Genomic DNA, 25,692 nt, shown 5'->3' on the forward strand with positions numbered 1-25,692 from the left:
TATGGATTTACAAACTATAGGCCACTAAGTACCCCTGGTTTAAATGAAGATATGGATTTACAAACTACAGGCCACTAAGTACCCCTGGTTTAAATGAAGATATGGATTTACAAACTACAGGCCACTAAGTACCCCTGGTTTAAATGAAGATATGGATTTACAAACTACAGGCCACTAAGTACCCCTGGTTTAAATGAAGATATGGATTTACAAACTACAGGCCACTAAGTACCCTGGTTTAAATGAAGATATGGATTTACAAACTACAGGCCACTAAGTACCCCTGGTTTAAATGAAGATATGGATTTACAAACTACAGGCCACTAAGTACCCCAGTTTAAATAAAGATATGGATTTCTCTCCTTTCATGTAGGGTTGTGATAGGTCTATTTGTCGTCATCTAGTGGACATTTTGCACATATTGCCCTCAGCTATGTTTAGGCTGCTGTGGTCCATGTTTGCTGTGTTCTAATGTACTATAAAAATAGATTGCTCTCCTATTCTTGCCACTCTGCCCAGATATATTCAAGGTTAGAACTACCTTTCTAGGGGTTCCGATGCTTCTAGCCTAGAGTTGCATTTTTTTATATCATATCTACAGTATTTTCACTTTTTAATGGTTATAGTATTGCTTACTAGTTGTTGTCCAATGCATTCTGTAACCACTCCTTCTTCAAGTCAGGGTTGATTGGAAAAAGCTGTTCAAAAGAGGACATTGTATTATCATATCTTTGTACTCCCTGACGAAGGCCATGCAGCTGAAACGCGTTGGGAGTTTTTAAACTTTGTTTCTGTTAAACATGCCATAAAATTAAAGGCATTTTAATGAATTATATGAAGAATGCCTTGGTCCTCCCTCCTTTCTTTTTAATGACCAATTTACCCCTTTTACCAAAGAGCACCTTCTGTCTACCAAAACCTACTATTGTGTACCTTAGCAGCTTATGTCTAACAAAACCGATTATAGTGTAACATAGCAGCGCCTCCCTTCCTCCTTGTTTTCTACTACTGGGCCTGCCTGTTGGTCTTAGCTGATTAGCTAAGGCCTCCATTTGTGTGACTGTGAAACAGTTGGGTGTGTAGGAATGAACCTCTTTTTAGCTCTCTCTCTCTCTCTCTCTCTCTCTCAGCCTAAACTGTATCCCTAACAGGCAGTGGTGTGACTCTCTAGCACCAAATAGCAACTGCTGACGCAATATTGCCATTTTTAGAACTCAAAACGTAAACAAGTGGGATGTCTGTGGTCTGGTGGAGTGGTATGACACATTTTAACAGCCCGTCACTTTGCAAAATGCTTGTTTTTTTTCCCTATCCACTCTGGCCGGTGGTAGACGAGGGGGAGGGCCTGAGGAAATGATGATGTCATAAAAAACTGACCACTGTGTCAGTCTGCTGTATATTCTGTAGGTCGCCACCTACGGAAACATTGAGGGAGGAGAAGTGGAGCAGTGTATTTCTGGTGTAAATAAGGAAACAGTAGCCCATTGCTTAGTAACCTGACTTGCCATGAAAACATCTCTCTCAAAACATGGAAGTGGGTTAGAAGATCTTAGCAGAAGCTTTAATTAATGTAATTAATGAATAGATGGCTTTGCAGTTCTTAATAAATCTAACTCTTGTGAGGTAATAAGAAGGTAAATGAACAAATGGGAAACAAAATATGTGAAGTGTCTGATTCAGAGGGGTTAAATGAGGAAGACACATTTCAGTTGAATGCGTTCAGTTGTGCAACTGACTAGGTATCCCCATTTCATCTTTTCACTCTGTCATTAGTATTGTGGAGTAACTACAATGTTGTTTATCCATCCTCAGTTTTCTTCTATCACAGCCATTATTCAACTTTGTAAGTGAAATCCCTGAGCGGTTTCTTTCCTCTCCGGCAACAAAGTTAGGAAGTACTGGGTGTATTGATACACCATCCAACGTGTAATTAATAACTTCACCATGCTCAAATGGATATTCAATGTGCTTTTTTTTTTATGTTTACCCATCTACCAATATGTGCCCTTCTTTGCAACGGGTACAGCAATGAAATAGTAATTCAAAAATCATGTTAAGCACTATTATTGCACACAGAGTGAGTCCATGCAACTGATTATGTGACTTGTTAAACATATTTTTACTCCTGAACTTATTTCGGCCATAACAAAGGTGTTGAATACTTATTGACTCAAGACATTTCAGCTTTTCCTTTGTTTATTAACTTGTAAAAATGTCTAAAAACATAATTCCACTTTGACATTATGGGGTATTGTGTGTGTAGGCCAGTGTCAAAACACATTTAAATTGAATCCATGTTAAATTCAGGCTGTAACACAACATAATATTGTGTTTGTTTTATGCAGTAGGTTAATATCTATCACGTCTGTCAGATTAACACCACAAAGTACAAGCCTGTAGTCCATTAGCAGACACTTGTACTTTAAACTTCCTTACAGTAGTGAGTGAATACATTTTTGTACTTTTTCGTACTTGTTCCCCCCCCCCCCCCCCCCCCCCCGTGGGACAATCACACAGTGTTCCTTTTCTCAACTTCCTCTTTTAGGAACCCACTCATTGTTTACAGACTCCGTCACCAAGGCGACCGCGTCCCCCAACACTCCAAGAGAAAAAAACCATGTTGTCGTCACATCACAGCACATCACAGGAGAGGAAAAGTCAAACTGACAACAGATTGGTTAATAGATACTCAAATAGCCAATTTCAAAGATGGAGGGGTCTTTTTTACTGTTTGACCAGCCGACACACACACACAGACAAACAGTGAGTTGTGTCTGTAAAACACCCAAAGGGGGTTTGCACTTGTCGTCTTATGGATCGTCACTCAGTGGTAGTTAACAGGTGGGGGATGGGAGGGGATGAAGGCAAGCTGTTGTAACTCTTTCTGGTCTGGCAGGGCTTCCTGAGGTGACTCTGGGGATTTCCCAGTGTTCTGTGTTGCACACTTGGGTTCAAATAGTATTTGAAATCGTTAAATACTTTAGCTGTGCTTGATTGAGCTTCGCCCTGCACAACCCGAACCAATCAAATGATCACAAAATAACAAGTCTTTACCCGCCTGGCACTCAAGATTAAAGATTAAGCAAACATATTTGAAACATGTCAAATACTATTTGAACCCAGGATATCTGTGTTGTCCAAGACACTGTAACACTCTCCCCACCAGTCAGGCCAGATCTCTCCACCAGACAGACTGGGCAGGGCAGGGGAACTCAATAGGGTTGGCCACTTGTAAGGCTTGTATCCCTTATAAGGCTCTGTGACAGTAGGGTTGGGGTTGACAGCCAAGAGCTATTCCTTCCAATGTACCACCCACTGACAGACACTGAGGTAAATAGATAACGTCCACAATTGCACCCTATTCCCTATATATAGTGCACTAGATTTTGACCAGAATAATCAAAAGTAGTGCACTATGTAGGGAGTAGGGGGCCATTTGGAACCTAATCTAGGAGCTTTCCCACCCTCACTCTCCCTCCCAGCTCCCGGTTCCCGCTGGCCGATGACTATCAGGGATAGCAGGAAACAGTGTGACGGAGGAGAGCTTGTTAAAGTCAACAGGATAAGGAACAGGAGGGGAGGCAGAGGGAGGCAAAAAATGCTGAGACAAGCTGACTTCTCCTCTTTTCATCATACTGATGGTTGGAAAGGGTTTACACTGACTTACCTAGTTAAATAAAGGTTCAATATAAATGCAGGTGGTTTACACAGCAGTCTGTTGCCCTTACAATCTGGTGATATGTTGCAGAGGTCTTTCTCTCGCAGACGCAACGACATCAAGAAACAAAGAGATCTTCTGTTGAATCTGACAATTAATCTTGATGGTTTTACAGTCGTCTCAAATAAAACTGTGAAGGACCTCGGCGTTACTCTGGACCCTGATCTCTCTTTTGACAAACATATCAAGACTGTTTCAAGGACAGCTTTTTTCCATCTATGTAACATTGCAAAAATCAGAAACTTTCTATCCAAAAATGAATCCCTGCTTTTGTTACTTCTAGGTTAGACTACTGCAATGCTCTACTTTCCGGCTACCCGGATAAAGCACTAAATAAACTTCAGTTAGTGCTAAATACGGCTGCTAGAATCCTGACTAGAACCCCAAAAAATTATCATATTACTCCAGTGCTAGCCTCCCTACACTGGCTTCCTGTTAAGGCAAGGGCTGATTTCAAGGTTTTACTGCTAACCTACAAAGCATTACATGGGCTTGCTCCTACATATCTTTCTGATTTGGTCCTGCCGTACATACCTACACGTACGCTACGGTCACAAGACGCAGGCCTCCTAATTGTCCCTAGAATTTCTAAGCAAACAGCTGGAAGCAGGGCTTTCTCCTATAGAGCTCAATTTTTATGGAATGGTCTGCCTACCCATGTGAGAGACGCAGACTCGGTCTCAACCTTTAAGTCTTTACTGAAGACTCATCTCTTCAGTGGGTCATATGATTGAGTGTAGTCTGGTCCAGGAGTGTGAAGGTGAACGGGAAAGGCTCTGGAGCAACGAACTGCCCTTGCTGTCTCTGCCTGGCCGGTTCCCCTCTCTCCACTTGGATTCTCTGCCTCTAACCCTATTACGGGGGCTGAGTCACTGGCTTACTGGTGCTCTTTCATGCCGTCCCTAGGAGGGGTGCGTCACTTGAGTGGGTTGAGTCACTGACGTGATCTTCTTGTCTGGGTTGGCACCCCCCCTTGGGTTGTGCCGCGGCAGAGATCTTTGTGGGCTATACTCGGCCTTGTCTAAGGATGGTAAGTTGGTGGTTGAAGATATTGGTGTGGGGGCTGCGCTTTGGCAAAGTGGGTGAGGTTATATCCTTCCTGTTTGGCCCTGTCCGGGGGTATCATCGGATTGGGCCACAGTGTCTCCTGACCCCTCCTGCCTCAGCCTCCAGTATTTATGCTGCAGTAGTTTATGTGTCGGGGGGCTAGGGTCAGTTTGTTATATCTGGAGTACTTCTCCTGTCTTATCCGGTGTCCTGTGTGAATTTAAGTATGCTCTCTCTAATTCTCTCTTTCTCTCTTTCTCTCGGAGGACCTGAGCCCTAGGACCATGCCTCAGGACTACCTGGCATGATGACTCCTTGCTGTCCCCAGTCCACATGGCCGTGCTGCTGCTCCAGTTTCAACTGTTCTGCCTGCGGCTATGGAACCCTGAGCTGTTCACCGGACGTGCTACCTGTCCCAGACCTACTGTTTTCAACTATCTAGAGACAGCAGGAGCGGTAGAGATACTCTTAATGATCGGCTATAAAAAGCCAACTGACATTTACTCCTGAGGTGCTGACTTGCTTTACCCTCGACAACTACTGTGATTATTATTATTTGACCATGCTGGTCATTTATGAACATTTTAACATCTTGACCATGTTCTGTTATAATCTCCACCCGGCACAGCCAGAAGAGGACTGGCCACCCCTCATATCCTGGTTCCTCTCTAGGTTTCTTCCTAGGTTTTGGCCTTTCTAGGGAGTTTTTCCTAGCCACCGTGCTTCTACACCTGCATTGCTTGCTGTTTGGGGTTTTAGGCTGGGTTTCTGTACAGCACTTTGAGATATCAGCTGATGTACGAAGGGCTATATAAATACATTTGATTTGGTCTTGATCAAGGTCCCCATGTCAACTTAGTCGCGGTCATTCTGGTCAATCTTTGCGAACCTTCAATACAGTCTAGTCTAGTCACTAGAACAACAGGTTATATATTTCAAGCTGACGTATCATAGGAGGAAATGTTTCATACCTCATACTATACTCATACACTAAGGTCAACTTACAGAGCTTCATTTTTCACTTCCTAAATATATGGTTATATGGACCTCATCCAGTTTGTCTGGGGCTGGGTTTGAGTTCCAAATGGCACCCTATTCCCTATTTAGTGAACTACTTTTGACCAGGACCTAAATAGGGAATAGGGCGCCATTTAGGACTTAACCCCCGTCTGTGGACACTAGGGGGTCCTGTCTGTCTGCATTTAGCCTGTAATATAGTTATGTGGTGTGGTATTGTCCCACCAGGTAGAGAAAGGGGAGATGCCTAGTCAGTTGCACAACTGAACGCATTCAACCCGAAATGTGTCTTCTGCATTTAACCCATCTCTGAATCAGAACTGTGCAGGGGGACGCCTTAGTCGATGCCCACGTCATCTGAGGAGCAGTTGTTGTTGGGGGTTAAATGCCTTGCTCAAGGGCAGAATGGTCGATTATTCCACTTTGCCAGCTCAGGGATTCCAACCAGAGACCAGTTTACTGGGTCCAACGCTCGGGCCTTGGGTCCTTTTTTCAGAAATTACCGCCTTACTTACGTTCCCGAAGTAAACGGCCTGTTACTCAGGCCCAGAAGCCAGGATATGCATATAATTGGTACCATTGGATAGAAAACAAGTTTTTAGATATGTTAAATAATGTATGAAACTATAACACAATTAATATGGTCGGAGAAAATCCAAAGAAAAACCAACCAGAATTATTTTTTTTGAGATCCCATGCTCTTACAATGGAAAGCTATGGGTCCTATGCAATTCCAGCTCCCAGATTGCCAATTAAAGGACTCTAGTTGTAATCCTCTTCATTCCTATGTGGAATGTCAGGCCTCCATAGAACAGGATCAACTAGGATTCATCTCTCTTTCTAATTCTCATTTTGCTAGGGTTGTTGCATCGCAGACATTGGAGATTGAAGTGATTGGGCTGCATCCCAAATTGCACCATATGCCCTATATATTGGGCCCTATGCGTCCCAATTTGCACCATATGCCCTATATACTGGGTTCTTATGGGCCCTGACCAAAAGTAATGCGTCCCAATTTGCACCATATGCCCTATATACTGGGTTCCTATGGGCCCTGACCAAAAGTAATGCACTATGTAGAAAATAGGATGCCGTTTGAGATGTAGCCTAGATGTTGGTGATAAACATTGCATTTGCATCAAGATTAAGTTAGTCAGTGAGTTAGTTTGCTGAAGCAAAGATTAAAAACCCTGCTGCCGTTGGTTATGTAATTTTGTGCAAATGGTTTGTAAAACGTAAATTAGCAATGCTGGAAATTACTGCTGATTTCATTGGGATGATTCTGTGACATCAGTGTGCTGTAACTAAAGACTTTTCTTCCCATCACTATCAGCAATCAGCAGGGTCATAATATACCGGTTAACTTGGTAACTATAAAGAGAGCTCTTTACAATGTTGATTATTCAGGCTATTCATTTTTATGAAGGCATTTTATACTTCAACCCTCCAGATGATAACCATAGCAATCAGTTAGCCTAGCAGCAGTACAGCACCATAACAGTTAGCCTAGCAGCAGTACAGCACCATAACAGTTAGCCTAGCAGCAGTAAAACACCATAGCAATCAGTTAGCCTAGCAGCAGTACAGCACCATAACAGTTAGCCTAGCAGCAGTACAGCACCATAACAGTTAGCCTAGCAGCAGTAAAACACCATAGCAATCAGTTAGCCTAGCAGCAGTACAGCACCATAACAGTTAGCCTAGCAGCAGTACAGCACCATAACAGTTAGCCTAGCAGCTGTAAAACACCATAGCAATCAGTTAGCCTAGCAGCAGTACAGCACCAAAACAGTTAGCCTAGCAGCAGTAAAACACCATAGCAATCAGTTAGCCTAGCAGCAGTAAAGCACAATTGCAATCAGTTAGCATAGCAGCAGTAAAGACACCATAGCAATCATTTAGCCTAGCAGCATTAAAGCACTTTAGCAATCATTTAGCCTAGCAGCAGTAAAGCACAATAGCAATCAGTTAGCCTAGAATCAGTAAAGCACCATAGCAATCAGTTAGCCTAGCAGCAGTAAAGACACCATAGCAATCAGTTAGCCTAGCAGCAGTAAAGACACCATAGCAATCAGTTAGCCTAGCAGCAGTAAAGCGCCATCTGTTTTCATCAATACACACCGTCATGGTCGGTGATAGTCATGGATGCTTGTGTGTTTACGTCTTTGGCATGCAGTAGTGGTTGGGCAGGTTATTGTAAATATATGGATTCTTATGACAATGACAGGAGTCAAAACCACCTGGTCCTGTACAGGGCCCAGAACAACCAGTCAGAGTTTAACAGGTTAACGTGCTTTCAGCTCCCAGTCAGACACTATTGGAAGTGATGTGTACTGGGAGTGATGTGTTACTACTGGGCTGGCAGTTAGCCTAGTGGATAGAGTGTTGGGCCAATAACTGAAAGGCTCCTAGATCAAATCACTGAGCTGAAAAGCTCGTTCTTCCCCTGAACAAGGCAGTTAACCCACTGTTCCTTGGCCATCAGTGTAAGTAAGAATATTTTCTTAACTCGCCAAGTTAAATAAAAGTTCAATAAAATACAATTAAATGGAATACTGCAGTCCACAGTCTGTGAGGTACACACCTGTGTTCAAATAATATTTAAAATCATTAAACTAATTTGAGCGTTTGCTTGAGCTTGCCATGAATGCCAAATGTTTAGGAATAGATATTTTGTTGGTATATTCCATGCTTAGGTTGCACCTAGCCAGCTCATTTGAGATACTATTTGAACCCAGGTTGGGTGATGTCGCTGTCTTTCATTGGATTATTATCCGGACATTCCTTGTGGACTCAGGATATACTCAGGATATATACTGTATCTGAAAGAGTCCAGCACAGAGAGTGCCAAGTCTTGACTGTCCCTTCTAGGGAAAAGCCAAGTTTACCTACTCTGTTAGTCCATGGGAATGCCCCTAAAGAGTTGAGTCGTGACAATCGATAGCTAGCTCAGACAATGCATCAGACCAGCTTTGAAGTGGTGTCAAATACAGATCATTACCAATTGTTTTCCCTTCTATTAAGGCCCCCTTAGAGTTTTCATGCATACTGTATTTCATGTTTATATAGCATTTTTAAATATTATCCAATGCCTGAGATACTGTAGTACATATTATTATGACATAGACAGCTTAAAGGAATAATGACTAAAGAGATGGATGACTCTGAATGACCCTCTGTTTAACACAGAATTCTGCATTTTTAACATAGAACATTAAAAAAAATGTTTTCCTGTAAACGCAGATCTAGAAAGGTTCTTATTGTAAATTCTGTTTGGCTTTAGTCAGGGTTCTCTCCAAATCATGAATGGAAAAGGACTAATTATGTGTTTCAGTTGCACTTCTCCACTTGGATGAAATGTCTTTGCTCTCGTCATCGTATCACCAGACAGTGCTCTGACTAACGTGAAGGCTACTTTTCTCAGGTACATTTGTCCAGTGTAGGTTTTCTCCGATAGCAAGTAAAAAAAAAAAAAAGCCAGATTAACTTCAAGTAAAACATTAGGAATTGTAGCTAACTACATTCTTTCTATGACAAACATTACAAATATTCACAAACACATATTTTTTGTTTGTTGTAGTTTTGTTTGTATATTGTTGTATTTGAAACGTGACTGTCCTTGTGTATCAAAGTTTTGTTACTGTCATGTTTTGTTGTTTTTGTTGTGGACCCCAAGAAGAGTAGCTGCTGCTTCTGATGGGGTTCCTAATCAACAAACAAATCAAGAGTTTTTTTGGGCCAAAAAATACTTCGCTTTTTCATTTGTAAGTTAATTTACTTCTGTGTGGCTGCTAGCCAAATAGCATTTCATTTCTGTCGAATGTGTTGCGGTAATTTGTTTACGGTCAAGTAAAATTATATTTGTACGCCACTGATCACTCTATTGAAGAAAAAAACACTGACTTTCAATATAAAGGCAGATTTTTGGATGGTCTGCATTTTAAAAAGGCCAATTTCTGAAAGCTAATGGTGACTAATTGAGGTATAACTCTGAATATCCCTCTGGTTTCTTTTCCAGTCTCTGTCACACTCTCTGTTCACATTTATTTTGGGTTACAGTGGCCGAGGATATACCAAACACAGAGGAGAGAAGCTAATTAAGCTCAGAGTAGAGGGGACATCACATGTATTGCAGTAATTTGACCCGAATATAATTCAATGCAGACCAAACTGGATTGGTTTCAGATTAGCTTTTGAAATAGACTCGAAGAAGATTTGAAGATTCAATTATTAAAAAGAAGAAAAAGAGAACTTTATTGATCCATATGAGATGAAAATCTTCTGCAGTACCCGATCCCTCTGATATTGTCACGGCTTCCCCCGAAGTCGGCTCCTCTCCTTGTTCGTTCTGCGATCGACGTCACCGGCTTTCTAGCCATCGCCGCTCCATTTTTCATGTATCCATTTGTTTTGTCTTGTTCCCTGCACACCTGGTGTTCATTCCCCAATCAATCTACATGTAGTTATTCCTCTGTTCCCCATCATGTCTTTGTGGAAGATTGTTTGTGTTATGTGTATTTTGTTACGTGGTGTTTTGTTACGCGCCAGACATTTGTCTATGTTCTGTGTTTTGGGCACGTTGATGTGCTTTTACTATTTTTACCTGGAATAATGTGTGCGCCTGTTCTCACTTCACTCTGCTCTCCTGCACTTGACTTCGCCACCAGTACACATCAGATTGACAGGTATGAACACACATACACACCAACATTATGTTGGAGAGACTGGAGCCCACATACACACCAACATTATGTTGGAGAGACTGGAGCCCACATACACACGAACATTATGTTGGAGAGACTGGAGCCCACATACACACGAACATTAGGTTGGAGAGACTGGAGCCCACATACACACCAACATTATGTTGGAGAGACTGGAGCCCACATACACACCAACATTAGGTTGGAGAGACTAGAACCCACATACACACCAACATTAGGTTGGAGAGACTGGAGCCCACATACACACCAACATTATGTTGGAGAGACTGGAGCCCACATACACACCAACATTATGTTGGAGAGACTGGAGCCCACATACACACCAACATTAGTTTGGAGAGACTGGAGCCCACATACACACCAACATTAGGTTGGAGAGACTAGAACCCACATACACACCAACATTATGTTGGAGAGACTGGAGCCCACATACACACCAACATTATGTTGGAGAGACTAGAACCCACATACACACCAACATTATGTTGGAGAGACTAGAACCCACATACACACCAACATTATGTTGGAGAGACTGGAGCCCACATACACACCAACATTATGTTGGAGAGACTGGAGCCCACATACACACCAACATTATGTTGGAGAGACTGGAGCAGAACGTGTTGAGCTGCAGTGTTCAGCAGGACTGTGTTCCTTGGCCATGGTTCAAAAGAAGCAGGGAAATCTTTTCTGTTCCCAGGCCTAGTTCACCACGGGGCAGTAGATAGGTCATGCCCTGGTCACCAATGGAGAGCCAGCTCAGTCACAGATGTGTCAGAGGGGGACTTAGCGGTGGTGGCCTCAGAACTGGCTCTGACCCCAGCAATGCACCAAACTGCTACAGACACATTGTGCCCTGAGACATGACTGTTGAATCCTATGGTTGTCCAATGGACTGTATGGAGACTCCTATGGAGAATAAAGCCACTTCTCAAGGCTACAGTGCATTCTGTCTTGATGCGACTCTCACAGATTGTAGGCTAGCAGTCAACCCTTCCACTAGACAAGTGCATTATGGTCAAAAGACCACACAATAGTTACTAAAAAAATACTTAATAAAACTACAGAATCATTGAAGGATCATCTCTTCTTCAATAAACAAACACAAGTCTCCTGAATAATGGGAAAACAGAGTTGACGTTAACAGATGTCCGTTACTCAATGCTGATGCAAACGTGGTTACTGTACTTCATCTATAGGGTTATAGGGTTTTAATTAAACCCAAGGCAGTCCACAGCTGAGTAAACACACAATGATGCCTTGAAGCAGTTGGGGGATCACTGTACCTTCCCTCTGTGTGCTCTGTGTGCTGCCTGGGGTCAGGGCTAACTTACACCATTAGACCCAGTAGGAGAAGACTCCAGATGTAATGGGGTGTGTGTGTGTGTGTGTGCTGCCTGGGGTCAGGGCTAACTTACACCATTAGACCCAGTAGGAGAAGACTCCAGATGTAATGGTGTGTGTGTGTGTGTGTGTGTGTGTGTGTGTGTGTGTGTGTGCTGCCTGGGGTCAGGGCTAACTTACACCATTAGACCCAGTAGGGGAAGACTCCAGATGTAATGGTGTGTGTGTGTGTGTGCGTGTGCGTAATCAACATCTGGGAGCAAACTTCTTGAAAGATCATCTCGGCCCACCTACTGGAAATACTCCTGGGATCTTTCTGTACGGTTTTGGATGTCTACCAATTGCATCACTCACTGTTATTGTGTCACAAGGTGTTCTGTGAATAACAACAAGCAATATCTAAGTTTCCAGGAAGACATTGCACTTGTGAAAACAATCAACGCTGTGCCGTATATCAAAGTCTCAAGAGCCAATCAGAGGTTTAGGGTTAGAGTCAATCAGACCACAGCATCAACACTGTTTTACAGTAATGCAGAACCCCAACAGTCAATCAGACCACAACATCAACACTGTTTTACAGTAATGCAGAACCCCAACAGTCAATCAGACCACAACATCAACACTGTTTTACAGTAATGCAGAACCCCAACAGTCAATCAGACCACAACATCAACACTGTTTTACAGTAATGCAGAACCCCAACAGTCAATCAGACCACAACATCAACACTGTTTTACAGTAATGCAGAACCCCAACAGTCAATCAGACCACAACATCAACACTGTTTAACAGTATATCAGAACCTCAACAGTGAATCAGACCACAGCATCAACACTGTTTTACAGTAATGCAGAACCCCAAAATTCAATCAGACCACAACATCAACACTGTTTTACAGTATATCAGAACCCCAAAATTCAATCAGACCACAACAAGAACGTTGCTTCAAAGCACATTTTCAGAAGATTTTCTGTCAAAATGAATAATTAGTGTGTAAATGTAAACTAAGAGTGTTGACAAGGTTTATTTACAGTAATATCCAGCCAGGTGAATCACTAGGCCAGGATGATGATCCAGCTGGTACAGTATCGTCTATGATGTAGGAGGAAGGCCCTAAAAATGAGACATAAACATTTAGCTAAATCTGCATTGCCCCGCTAAACAGTTAGCTAAATCTGCATTGACCCTGCTGAACAGTTAACTAAGTCTGCATTGCCCCTGCTAAATAGTTAGCTAAATCTGCATTGCCCCCTCTAAATAGTTAGCTAAATCTGCATTGACCCTGCTAAATAGTTAACAAAATCTGCATTGACCCTGCTAAATAGTTAGCTAAATCTGCATTGACCCTGCTAAATAGTTAGCTAAATCTGCATTGCCCCTGCTAAGTAGTTGGCTAAATCTGCATTGCCCTGCTAAATAGTTAGCTAAATCTGCATTGCCCTGCTAAGTAGTTGGCTAAATCTGCATTGCCCCTGCTAAATAGTTAGCTAAATCTGCATTGACCCTGCTAAATAGTTAGCTAAATCTGCATAGTCCCTGCTAAATAGTTAGCTTAATCTGCATTGACCCTGCTAAATAGTTAGCTAAATCTGCATAGTCCCTGCTAAATAGTTAGCTAAATCTGCATTGACCCTGCTAAGTAGTTAGCTAAATCTGCATTGACCCTGCTAAATAGTAAGCTAAAGAGTCAAATGTAGCAAGCTAGCTAGTTAGCAGCAACATGCTAAGCTAATGAGAGCAAGCTAGCTATTTAGCAGCAACATACTAAAGCTAATGAGAGCAAGCTAGCTAGTTAGCAGCAACATGCTAAAGCTAATGAGAGCAAGCTAGCTAGTTAGCAGCAACATACTAAACTAATGAGAGCAAGCTAGCTAGTTAGCAGCAACATACTAAAGCTAATGAGAGCAAGCTAGCTAGTTAGCAGCAACATACTAAGCCTATGAGAGCAAGCTAGCTAGTTAGCAGCAACATACTAAAGCTAATGAGAGCAAGCTAACTAGATAAGTATTTAGCAACCTCTTAGCTACTCATGTTGAATTAATAAATAGAGGTTAGCTAGGTGCCAAATATACAGGTATGTCAGCTACCATTTACTTTATTGAAATGTCAAGTTGAATAAGCTTTGAGGTATACACTGTTAGTTCTATTCTATGACTCAACATTAGTAGGAGATACTGTAGCTATCTGCTAGCCAACTGCTGATTTACTTGTATATTTTCAATACTTACCTAGCTAGATTATTTTCTGCCCTTATAACAAAGTCGACTATGCTTTATATCAATCTGCTCTCAGGCCTCATATTATTGTTGTGAATACCTGTTTTGTATGAGTCCCACATCAATGTTTCTTAAGAAATAGGTCATATGAGTAATTCAATGTTATGGGATTAGTGCATGATGAAAGGTCCTGTGATTTTTTTTTCTTCTGATTATTAGCAAATCCACTTAGTTTTCAGTTGTAAACTGAAAGCACATTAGTGTGTATTACCTCAATAAACAAACCTTTCCCCCCACCGAGTTTTTGATCAGATTACAAACAAGAGAGAGGACTGGGTATCAAGGAGATGTAATGTAATACTGTAGCGACAGATTGCACTGAGAGCAGACTGGATTGGGCGGGGCGGAGTGAATACAAAATGAAAAAATGTTACACCACCATGACCCAAATCCATGCTGTTGTGGTGGTATGTATAAATGACATGCTGTTGTGGTGGTATGTATAAATGACATGCTGTTGTGGTGGTATGTATAAATGACATGCTATTGTGGTGGTATGTATAAATGACATGCTATTGTGGTGGTATGTATAAATGACATGCTATTGTGGTGGTATGTATAAATTACATGCTGTTGTGGTGGTATGTATAAATGACATGCTATTGTGGTGGTATGTATAAATGACATGCTATTGTGGTGGTATGTATAAATTACATGCTGTTGTGGTGGTATGTATAAATTACATGCTGTTGTGGTGGTATGTATAAATGACATGCTGTTGTGGTGGTATGTATAAATGACATGCTGTTGTGGTGGTATGTATAAATTGCATGCTGTTGTGGTGGTATGTATAAATTACATGCTGTTGTGGTGGTATGTATAAATTACATGATATTGTGGTGGTATGTATAAATTACATGCTGTTGTGGTGGTATGTATAAATTACATGCTATTGTGGTGGTATGTATAAATTACATGCTGTTGTGGTGGTATGTATAAATTACATGCTGTTGTGGTGGTATGTATAAATTACATGCTGTTGTGGTGGTATGTATAAATTACATGCTATTGTGGTATGTATAAATTACATGCTGTTGTGGTGGTATGTATAAATTACATGCTGTTGTGGTGGTATGTATAAATGACATGCTATTGTGGTGGTATGTATAAATTACATGCTATTGTGGTATGTATAAATTACATGCTGTTGTGGTGGTATGTATAAATTACATGCTGTTGTGGTGGTATGTATAAATTACATGCTATTGTGGTGGTATGTATAAATTACATGCTATTGTGGTATGTATAAATTACATGCTGTTGTGGTGGTATGTATAAATTACATGCTGTTGTGGTGGTATGTATAAATGACATGCTGTTGTGGTGGTATGTATAAATTACATGCTGTTGTGGTGGTATGTATAAATTACATGCTGTTGTGGTTGTATGTATAAATTACATGCTGTTGTGGTGGTATGTATTTTTATTTATTTATTTATTTTACCTTTATTTAACCAGGTAGGCAAGTTGAGAATAAGTTCTCATTTACAATTGTGACCTGGCCAAGATAAAGCAAAGCAGTTCGACACATACAACGACACAGAGTTACACATGGAGTAAAACAAACACACAGTCAATAATACAGTAGAAACAAGTCTATATACGATGTGAGCAAATGAGGTGAGATAAGGGAGGTAAAGGCAATAAAAAGGTCATGGTGGCAAAGTAAATACAATATAGCAAGTAAAACACTGGAATGGTGGATTTGCAGTTGAAGAATGTGCAAAGTAGAAATAAAAACAATGGGGTGCAAAGGAGCAAAATAAATAAATAAATAAAATAAAATAAATACAGTAGGGAAGGAGGTAGTTGTTTGGGCTAAATTATAGGTGGGCTATGTACAGGTGCAGTAATCTGTGAGCTGCTCTGACAGCTGGTGCTTAAAGCTAGTGAGGGAGATAAGTGTTTCCAGTTTCAGAGATTTTTGTAGTTCGTTCCAGTCATTGGCAGCAGAGAACTGGAAGGAGAGGCGGACAAAGAAATAATTGGTTTTGGGGGTGACCAGAGAGATATACCTGCTGGAGCGCGTGCTACAGGTGGGTGATGCTATGGTGACCAGCGAGCTGAAATAAGGGGGGACTTTACCTAGCAGGGTCTTGTAGATGACATGGAGCCAGTGGGTTTGGCGACGAGTATGAAGCAAGGGCCAGCCAACAAGAGCGTACAGGTCGCAATGGTGGGTAGTATATGGGGCTTTGGTGACAAAACGGATGGCACTGTGATAGACTGCATCCAATTTGTTGAGTAGGGTATTGGAGGCTATTTTGTAAATGACATTGCCGAAGTCGAGGATTGGTAGAATGGTCAGTTTTACAAGGGTATGTTTGGCAGCATGAGTGAAGGATGCTTTGTTGCGAAATAGGAAGCCAATTCTAGATTTAACTTTGGATTGGTGATGTTTGATGTGGGTCTGGAAGGAGAGTTTACAGTCTAACCAGACACCTAGGTATTTGTAGTTGTCCACATATTCTAAGTCAGAGCCGTCCAGAGTAGTGATGTTGGACAGGCGGGCAGGTGCAGGCAGCGATCGGTTGAAGAGCATGCATTTAGTTTTACTTGTATTTAAGAGCAATTGGAGGCCACGGAATGAGAGTTGTATGGCGTTGAAGCTTGCCTGGAGGGTTGTTAACACAGTGTCCAAAGAAGGGCCAGAAGTATACAGAATGGTGTCGTCTGCGTAGAGGTGGATCAGAGACTCACCAGCAGCAAGAGCAACATCATTGATGTATACAGAGAAGAGAGTCGGTCCACGAATTGAACCCTGTGGTACCCCCATAGAGACTGCCAGAGGTCCAGACAGCAGACCCTCCGATTTGACACACTGAACTCTATCAGAGAAGTAGTTGGTGAACCAGGCGAGGCAATCATTTGAGAACCAAGGCTGTCGAGTCTGCCGATCAGGATGTGTTGATTGACAGAGTCGAAAGCCTTGGCCAGATCAATGAATACGGCTGCACAGTAATGTTTCTTATCGATGGCGGTTAAGATATCGTTTAGGACCTTGAGCATGGCTGAGGTGCACCCATGACCAGCTCTGAAACCAGATTGCATTGCAGACAGGATATGGTGGGATTCGAAATGGTCGGTAATCTGTTTTTTGATTTGGCATTCGAAGACCTTAGAAAGGCAGGGTAGGATAGGTCTGTAGCAGTTTGGGTCAAGAGTGTCCCCCCCTTTGAAGAGGGGATGTCCGCAGCTGCTTTCCAATCTTCGGGAATCTCAGACGACACGAAAGAGAGGTTGAACAGGCTAGTAATAGGGGTGGCAACAATTTCGGCAGATAATTTTAGAAAGAAAGGGTCCAGATTGTCTAGCCAGGCTGATTTGTAGGGGGTCCAGATTTTGCAGCTCTTTCAGAACATCAGCTGACTGGATTTGGGAGAAGGAGAAATGGGGGAGGCTTGGGCGAGTTGCTGTGGGGGTTGCAGTGCTGTTGACCGGGGTAGGGGTAGCCAGGTGGAAAGCATGGCCAGCCGTAGAAAAATGCTTATTGAAATTCTCAATTATAGTGGATTTATCAGTGGTAACAGTGTTTCCTATCTACAGTGCAGTGGGCAGCTGGGAGGAGGTGTTCTTATTCTCCATGGACTTTACAGTTTCCCAGAACTTTTTTGAGTTAATGTTGCAGGAAGCAAATTTCTGCTTGAAAAAGCTAGCCTTGGCTTTTCTAACTGCCTGTGTATAATGGTTTCTAGCTTCCCTGAAAAGCTACATATCACGGGGGCTGTTCAATGCTAATGCAGAACGCCATAGGATGTTTTTGTGTTGGTTAAGGGCAGTCAGGTCTGGGGAGAACCAAGGGCTATATATGTTACTGGTTCTACATTTCTTGAATGGGGCATGCTTATTTAAGATGGTTAGGAAGGCATTTAAAAAAAATTACCAGGCATCCTCTACTGACGGGATGAGATCAATATCCTTCCAGGATACCCCGGCCAGGTCGATTAGAAAGGCCTGCTCGCTGAAGTGGAGGTTGTTTGACCGCTGACCCATTGTGGATGCAGGCAATGAGGCAGTGATCGCTGAGATCTTGGTTGAAGACAGCAGAGGTGTATATATACATTATTATATATATATATATATATATATATATATGTATATATATATATATATATATATATATATATATATATATATATATATATATATATATAAATTATGTGCTATTGTGGTGGTATGTATAAATAACATGCTGTTGTTGTGGTATGTATAAATTACATGCTGTTGTTGTGGTATGTATAAATTACATGCTATTGTGGTGGTATTTATAAATTACATGCTGTTGTTGTGGTATGTATAAATTACATGCTATTGTGGTGGTATGTATAAATGACATGCTATTTAGTGTCGGAGGCTTACATGCAGCTTTAAAATATCCTGAGGGGAATGTTCCCGTCCATGACCCGTATGACTCAAAACATGTCAGTTTATGTCCAGGTTATTTTACACATGAACATAGAGGTCAGAGGTCAGGGGGTTTCTTCTGGTTAATGTGTCATGAAACATGTTAAATGGAGTGTGAAGGGCCACTCTACTTCCATTCCTATAAGCCCTTTCTAAGATGTTTATACTACAGGGGTAATGTACGTTCTCTCATGACAATTCTTTCAACTACGCAGGCTGAAATATTTCTAATGGTAGAATTGAGAGCAGAGTTTCACGAGGAAAAAAACTAACATATTTCCTTCATTTTAAGTGACACTTAGTAGACGGCTGTAAGGGAACAAAAAGTTCTGAGAGCTGAGTTGTCAGCCTCGTATCTGATGGCATTTAGTGAGTAGCTGCCTTGTTGTGATGATGTTCCCACTGCACCTCTCAGCGTTATCTTGATTGTAGTTTACTGATGAGTTACGGGAAATAGGGCAGGCCTCATAGGGCAGGCCTCATAGGGCACTCCTCATAGGGCAGGCCTCATAGGGCACTCCTCATAGGGCACTCCTCATAGGGCAGGCCTCATAGGGCACTCCTCATAGGGCACTCCTCATAGGGCAGGCCTCATAGGGCCTTCGAAACACAATGACAGTGAGCAGCAGAGGTGTGGACTCGAGTCACATGACTTGGACTCGAGTCAGACTCGAGTCACAAATATAATGACTTGCAACTCGACTTTGACTTTAACACCAATGACTCGTGACTTGATTTGGACTTGAGCCTTATGCCTCGAACTGACTTGATACCCTCCCCAACCCTCCCCAAGCTTCCCCAACCATCCCCAAGCTTCCCAACCCTCACCAAGCCTCCCCATGCCTCCCCAAGCCTCCCCAACCCTCCCCAAGCCTCCCCAAGCCCAAATATAAAACAAATTATGCTATTACAAGTAGTGGGCAGCGCATCAACTCTTCATTTAAAGAATTACAGTTTGAATCGGACAGCAGCCAATCAATATGTGCCAGCTGAGAAGAAGTTGCGCGTGAAAGTGCAGAGGAACGTTGGCGGGTGAAAGCCCTTTGAAAGATGATACCCCAAATTATTATTTTCGGATATAAAGATGACATTGTTTCAACGAAAAACAGATTGCAACTTGCAAAACATGGCGGAAGAAAATTACAGACGGAGGCGCAACAACTTCCAACTTTGTTCGACATTTGAAGCTGTAAGTCGTGGCTAATATAGCCGACAGCAATATCATTCATAACTTTGCTAGTGTAGCAGGTAGGCTAATGTAGCGTTGAATCAATGAGCCTCCACAAAGTCAGTCAGTGCGGGAAATTGATCATTGCACCCAAGATTGAGCTATAACTGGCGAGGCAGTTGGTAGCCTAAATCCTGCCTGCTGTTACTGCTGTTCCTAAAGCCATTGACCTATGTTAGCCTACTGTAACCACACACACAGTGTGTGTGTTAAGGTTGGGCGATTGTGTAGAAGCCTACATCGCCCGATTGCGCCCCATAGCGATCCTCAATAGTCGATTGCTATTGGGGAGGATGCCTACCCAGGAAATATAAAGTTTATTTGGAAAGTAATAAATATATTTTGAAAAGCATTCATGATTTGCGTAAATGTAATATACTAACTATTACTCTTGTTAAAAATATGAAATGGTATTACATTTGGTGAAGAGCACATTATGACTTGTTTAGGACTCGAAATTAAAAGTTTAGGACTTGAGACTTAAGACTTGTTTGTCTTGACTTGAGACTTGACTCTGACCTGCCTTTCTTGACTTGGGACTTGACTTGGGACTTGACTGCTAAGACTTGAGACTTACTTGTGACTTGTAAAACAATGACTTGGTCCCACCTCTGATGAGCAGTACTTACATCAACAATGTAGGCTAGATACTGCACTGCCATATTAGTAATAATGTAAGGATGTTGTGCCTTCCACCTGCATACAGTACTTCATAATGTTTTTCAGAGAGACAGAACAATAGTACGATCATCTCATTAGGTATAATAAACCTTTTGCATACACTTTCTAATATTTGGGTTTAACAAATGGCAATGTCATTAATGATACTTGTCCTTGTTTATTCCTGGCGTGAACAATAAAACATTCTATGGAGAACCTGAGCAGCCATTGTGTGTTGTTTTTTTAACGCAGAGCGATGAGGACTTCCTGCTTTTTTCAAATATTCCATAAACAGACTGACCCTGACATTCTCTCCATTCACCCCTGCTTCTATTACTGTCGTGTTGACATGTACATTATGGAACAGGAACGCGTGATGAATTATATTCCAGAATACATTATTGATTCCCCTCGATGGGATGTAAAAGGTTTTGGGAGCTTTATGTTTCACAGAAGTCATATATTCATTATTCCATGAATTACTACTATTAATTACTATATCAATTACTATATGAAATACTACTATGAATTAGTTTATTATTGACGATATGAATTACTACTATGAATTAACTATATTAATGACTATATTAATTACTACTATTAATTAGTATATTAATTACTATATTATTGACAACATTAATTACTACTATGAATTACTATATTAATGACTATTAATCACTACTATTCATTCTTATATGAATTACTATATGAATTACTACTATGAATTACTATATGAATTACCATAGTATTGACGATATGAATTACTATATGAATTACTACTCTTAATTACTTTATGATTTACTACTATTAATTACTTTATGAATTACTATATGAATTACTATATTATTACTACATTAACTACTACTATTAATTACTATATTAATTACTACTATTAGTTACTACATTAATTACTATGTTTTATAGTAATGTACTGTTAAACAACATATTCTTTGGAATTTACGGCAACATACTGTATGTACCTGGCTGCCAGTAAGTTACCGTAAAATTAACAGGATTTTTTTTTTTTTTACAGTTCAATTGATTACAAAGATGACCGGCTTGATTTTTTACATACTTTGAAAGAGCACCATTTATGTGATATTTTACAGAATGATGTTGTGTCCTCAAGATGTGTAGATATTAAAGTCTTAGAAGCTTTCATTCTGGATCAGACACAGACTTTTCAGATACTGTCCTTTCTCTAGGTTATAAAACTGTCATGGCACCTAGGATACATACGTGATGGCAGGTAACCTAGTGGTTAGAGTGTTGGACCAGTAACCGGAAGGTTGCTGGATTGAATCCCCGAGCTGACAAGCTACAAATCTGCTGTTCTACCCCTGAGCAACGCAGTTAGCCCACTGTTCCCCGGGCGCAGAAAACGTGGATGTCGATTAAGGCAAATACTATTTGAACCCCCGCACCTCTCTCAGAGGGATTGGGTTAAATGCGGAAGACACATTTCAGTTGAATACAGATGGATAACTAACTTCTCCTTTCCTTATGGAGTGTTACTTTTTAGTCAGAGGTGTAAAACAAATCCCAGCCCTGCATTACACCTGAGTTCAAGTCGTATTCCAAATATTTCATATACTTTAGCTGTGCTTGACTGAGCACAATGGAAGCCATGCAATAGTTACAAAAATGCAAACCCTGCCTTATCGTTTCCACTCTAGGCAGGCTCCGGGAAATACTATAAAGGATTTTAAATACTATTTGAACCCAGGTCTTGTCCTGTATTGGTTGTCTGCAGTCTGCAGCGCCAGACAGTGTTTACTCTCTGCTACGCTGTTCTCTTCTGTCTTCCTCAACTGTTATGCAACTCACAGCCTAAACCGCCCTTCCCTGTTCAACACTGATTGGCTCCCAGGAGTACAACAGTCACTGGCACATGGAAGAGAAACCCACATTTCCTCTGCTACTCTGTTTGTTGGAAGAAGAAATGAACGGCTGGGACCTTTTCAGATGGCACAATAAATCACAATAAACGCTTCCATATTTATTGGGGTGAGAGAATGCCAAGAGTGTGCAAAAAAGCTGTCATCAAGGCAAAGGGTGGCTACTTTGAAGAACATAAAATATATTTTCATTTGTTTAACACTTTTTTGGTTACTACATGATTCCATATGTTTTATTTCATAGTTTTGATGTCTTCACTTTTATTCTACAATGTAGAAAATAGTTTTTAAAAATAAAGAAAACCCCTGAATGAGTAGGTGTGTCCAAACCTTTGACTGGTACTGTATACATATAACATATACCATTTAGCAGACACTTTTATCCAACGTGACTAATGCAGCTTACGTATGCGTTGTCCTAGCAATCAAACCCACTCTCCTGGCTTTGCAAGGGCCATCATCTACCAACTGAGCTACAGAAAAACACTGACCACTGTAAGAATCTGAATTCCAAATATGTCTACAAGAATCCTGGGAAAAGACGCTTCCTCATCTCCAAGTCCAAATATAGAGCGTCCAATCCAAACCATCAGCAATGGACATTCTGCCAGAAGGCACAGTTATCTACAGAGAACCACAGTGAGTGTTTATAAACAACAGGTTGGATCTTCGGAAACATGACTGAAGAATAGTCTGCTCCATTGTTTCTCTAAAGATAATAGGAAAACATGTTGTCTTTAAATACGTTAGTGGGGTAATGTCTTCCTATTTCGTTTATACACTCTCTGGGACAGTTATACTTTAGAATCAAAGTATTGGAAAGTGTTGTTCTCGATGCAAGACACAGAATATTTGCTGGTCTGTGGTGTGTAATGAGGAGCAACCAGACACTGCAAATGACGCATTTATGAAACTACTCATTCTAGTTGCTAATAAGCATGACCCCATTAAGGTAATTACTGTAAAAACTGCTAAATCCCTTTGGGGAATTAAAACATTCTATGGTTGAGAGGGACGAGGCAAAAGGAACGATAAATAATTCTGTCTGCACAGCCAATTGGCAATCGCACTGTAAAATCATGTGACCTAAAGTAAACAAAATGAAGAAGAAACTGTACTATGAAACGAAGATAAATTAGCGGGTGGCAGGGTAGCCTAGTGGTTAGAGCGATGGACTAGTAACCAAAAGGTTGCAAGTTCAAATCCCCGAGCTGACAAGGTTCTGCCCCTGAACAGGCAGTTAACCCACTGTTCCTAGGCCGTCATTGAAAATAAGAATTTATTCTTAACTGACTTGAGTAGTTAAATAAAGGTATGAAGGACAAATGTAAAAAATCTTTGGTGCAATTAAATGTTGGGCAGAAAAGCAACCTCAGCTCCATCCTTCATTAAATTATATGTCTCATTCATAACAAAACCAACCGACTGATATTACCAACTACTTTAATGTTTGTTTTTTTGGGATTAGCAAGGTTAGCATGACATAACAACAACAAACTGAACCTACACACGCATAACTGACCAAATTATGAAAGAAAAGCATTGTAATTTCTTAATTCCGTAACGTGATTGTGGAAGAGGTGGAATAATTATTGTTGTCTATCAACAACGACAAGCCACCTGGGTCTGACAACTTGGATGGAAAATTACTGAGGATAATAGCGGACTGTCTTGCCACTCCTATTTGTATTCTCTTCAACTTAAGCCTACAAGAAAGTGTGTGCCCTCAGGCCTGGAGGGAAGCAAAAGTCATTCCCCTACACAAGAATAGCAAAGCACCTAAACAGCAGACCGATCAGCCTGCTTACCAATCAGCCTGCTACCAATCAGCCTGCTACCAATCAGCCTGCTACCAATCAGCCTGCTACCAATCAGCCTGCTACCAATCAGCCTGCTACCAATCAGCCTGCTACCAATCAGCTTGCTACCAATCAGCCTGCTACCAATCAGCCTGCTACCAATCAGCCTGCTACCAATCAGCCTGCTACCAATCAGCCTGCTACCAATCAGCCTGCTACCAATCAGCTTGCTACCAATCAGCCTGCTACCAATCAGCCTGCTACCAATCAGCCTGCTACCAATCAGCTTGCTACCAATCAGCCTGCTACCAATCAGCCTGCTACCAATCAGCCTGCTACCAATCATCCTGCTACCAAAACTGTGTTTGACCAAATTGTTCACAGGAAACAAATGAACAATTGACTTTCAGCACACTTTTATAAGAAAGAGCACTTAACATGTACGGAACCTAGAAAACGACTGATGATTGGCTGAAAAGAAATGGATAATAAGAAGATTGTGGTAGCTGTTTTTGTTAGACTTCGGTGCAACTTTAGACATTATTGATAATATTCTGCTACTGAAAAGAAATCGTATGTGTTATGGCTTGCCATCCTCTGCTACATTGTGGATTGAGAGTTTCTTGTCTGACAGAACAGAGAGGGTGTTAATTTAATTGACATCTTAGCCAATGCCGCTCTGTAATTGCTCATCCATATATTTATATTCATATATTCTTCCTATTCCATTACTTATTCCATTAGGTATTTGTTATGGCATTGTTAGATATTACTTGTTAGATAGAAGCACAAGCATTTCGATACACTTGCAATAACATCTGCTAACCATGTGTATGTGACCAATAAAATTTGATTTGATTTGAATGGGTGGCAAGTAATCAGCAAGTCCTAAATATTAAAAAAAAACTAAAAGCATGATATTTGGGACGAATCATTCACTAAACCCTAAACGTCAACTAAATCTTGTAATTAATAATGTGGAAATTGAGCAAGTTGAGGTGACTAAACTGCTTTGAGTAACCCTGGATTGTAAACTGTCATGGTCAAAACATATTGACACAATCAGATAAGATGGGGAGAAGTCTGTCCATAATAAAGTGCTGCTCTGCCTTCTTAACAACATTATCAATAAGGCAGGTCCTACAGGCCCTAGTTTCTACCTTCTTAACAACACTATCAACAAGGCAGGTCCTACAGGCCCTAGTTTCTACCTTCTTAACAACACTATCAAAAAGGCAGGTCCTACAGGCCCTAGTTTCTACCTTCTTAGCAACACCATCAACAAGGCAGGTCCTACAGGCCCTAGTTTCTACCTTCTTAACAACACTATCAACAAGGCAGGTCCTACAGGCCCTAGTTTCTACCTTCTTAACAACACTATCAAAAAGGCAGGTCCTACAGGCCCTAGTTTCTACCTTCTTAACAACACCATCAACAAGGCAGGTCCTACAGGCCCTAGTTTCTACCTTCTTAGCAACACCATCAACAAGGCAGGTCCTACAGGCCCTAGTTTCTACCTTCTTAACAACACTATCAAAAAGGCAGGTCCTAAAGGCCCTAGTTTCTACCTTCTTAAC

The sequence above is a fragment of the Oncorhynchus mykiss genome, chromosome 25 (genome assembly GCF_057628025.1).
Source record: "Oncorhynchus mykiss isolate SJ-2025 chromosome 25, ASM5762802v1, whole genome shotgun sequence".
NCBI lineage: Eukaryota > Metazoa > Chordata > Actinopteri > Salmoniformes > Salmonidae > Oncorhynchus > Oncorhynchus mykiss.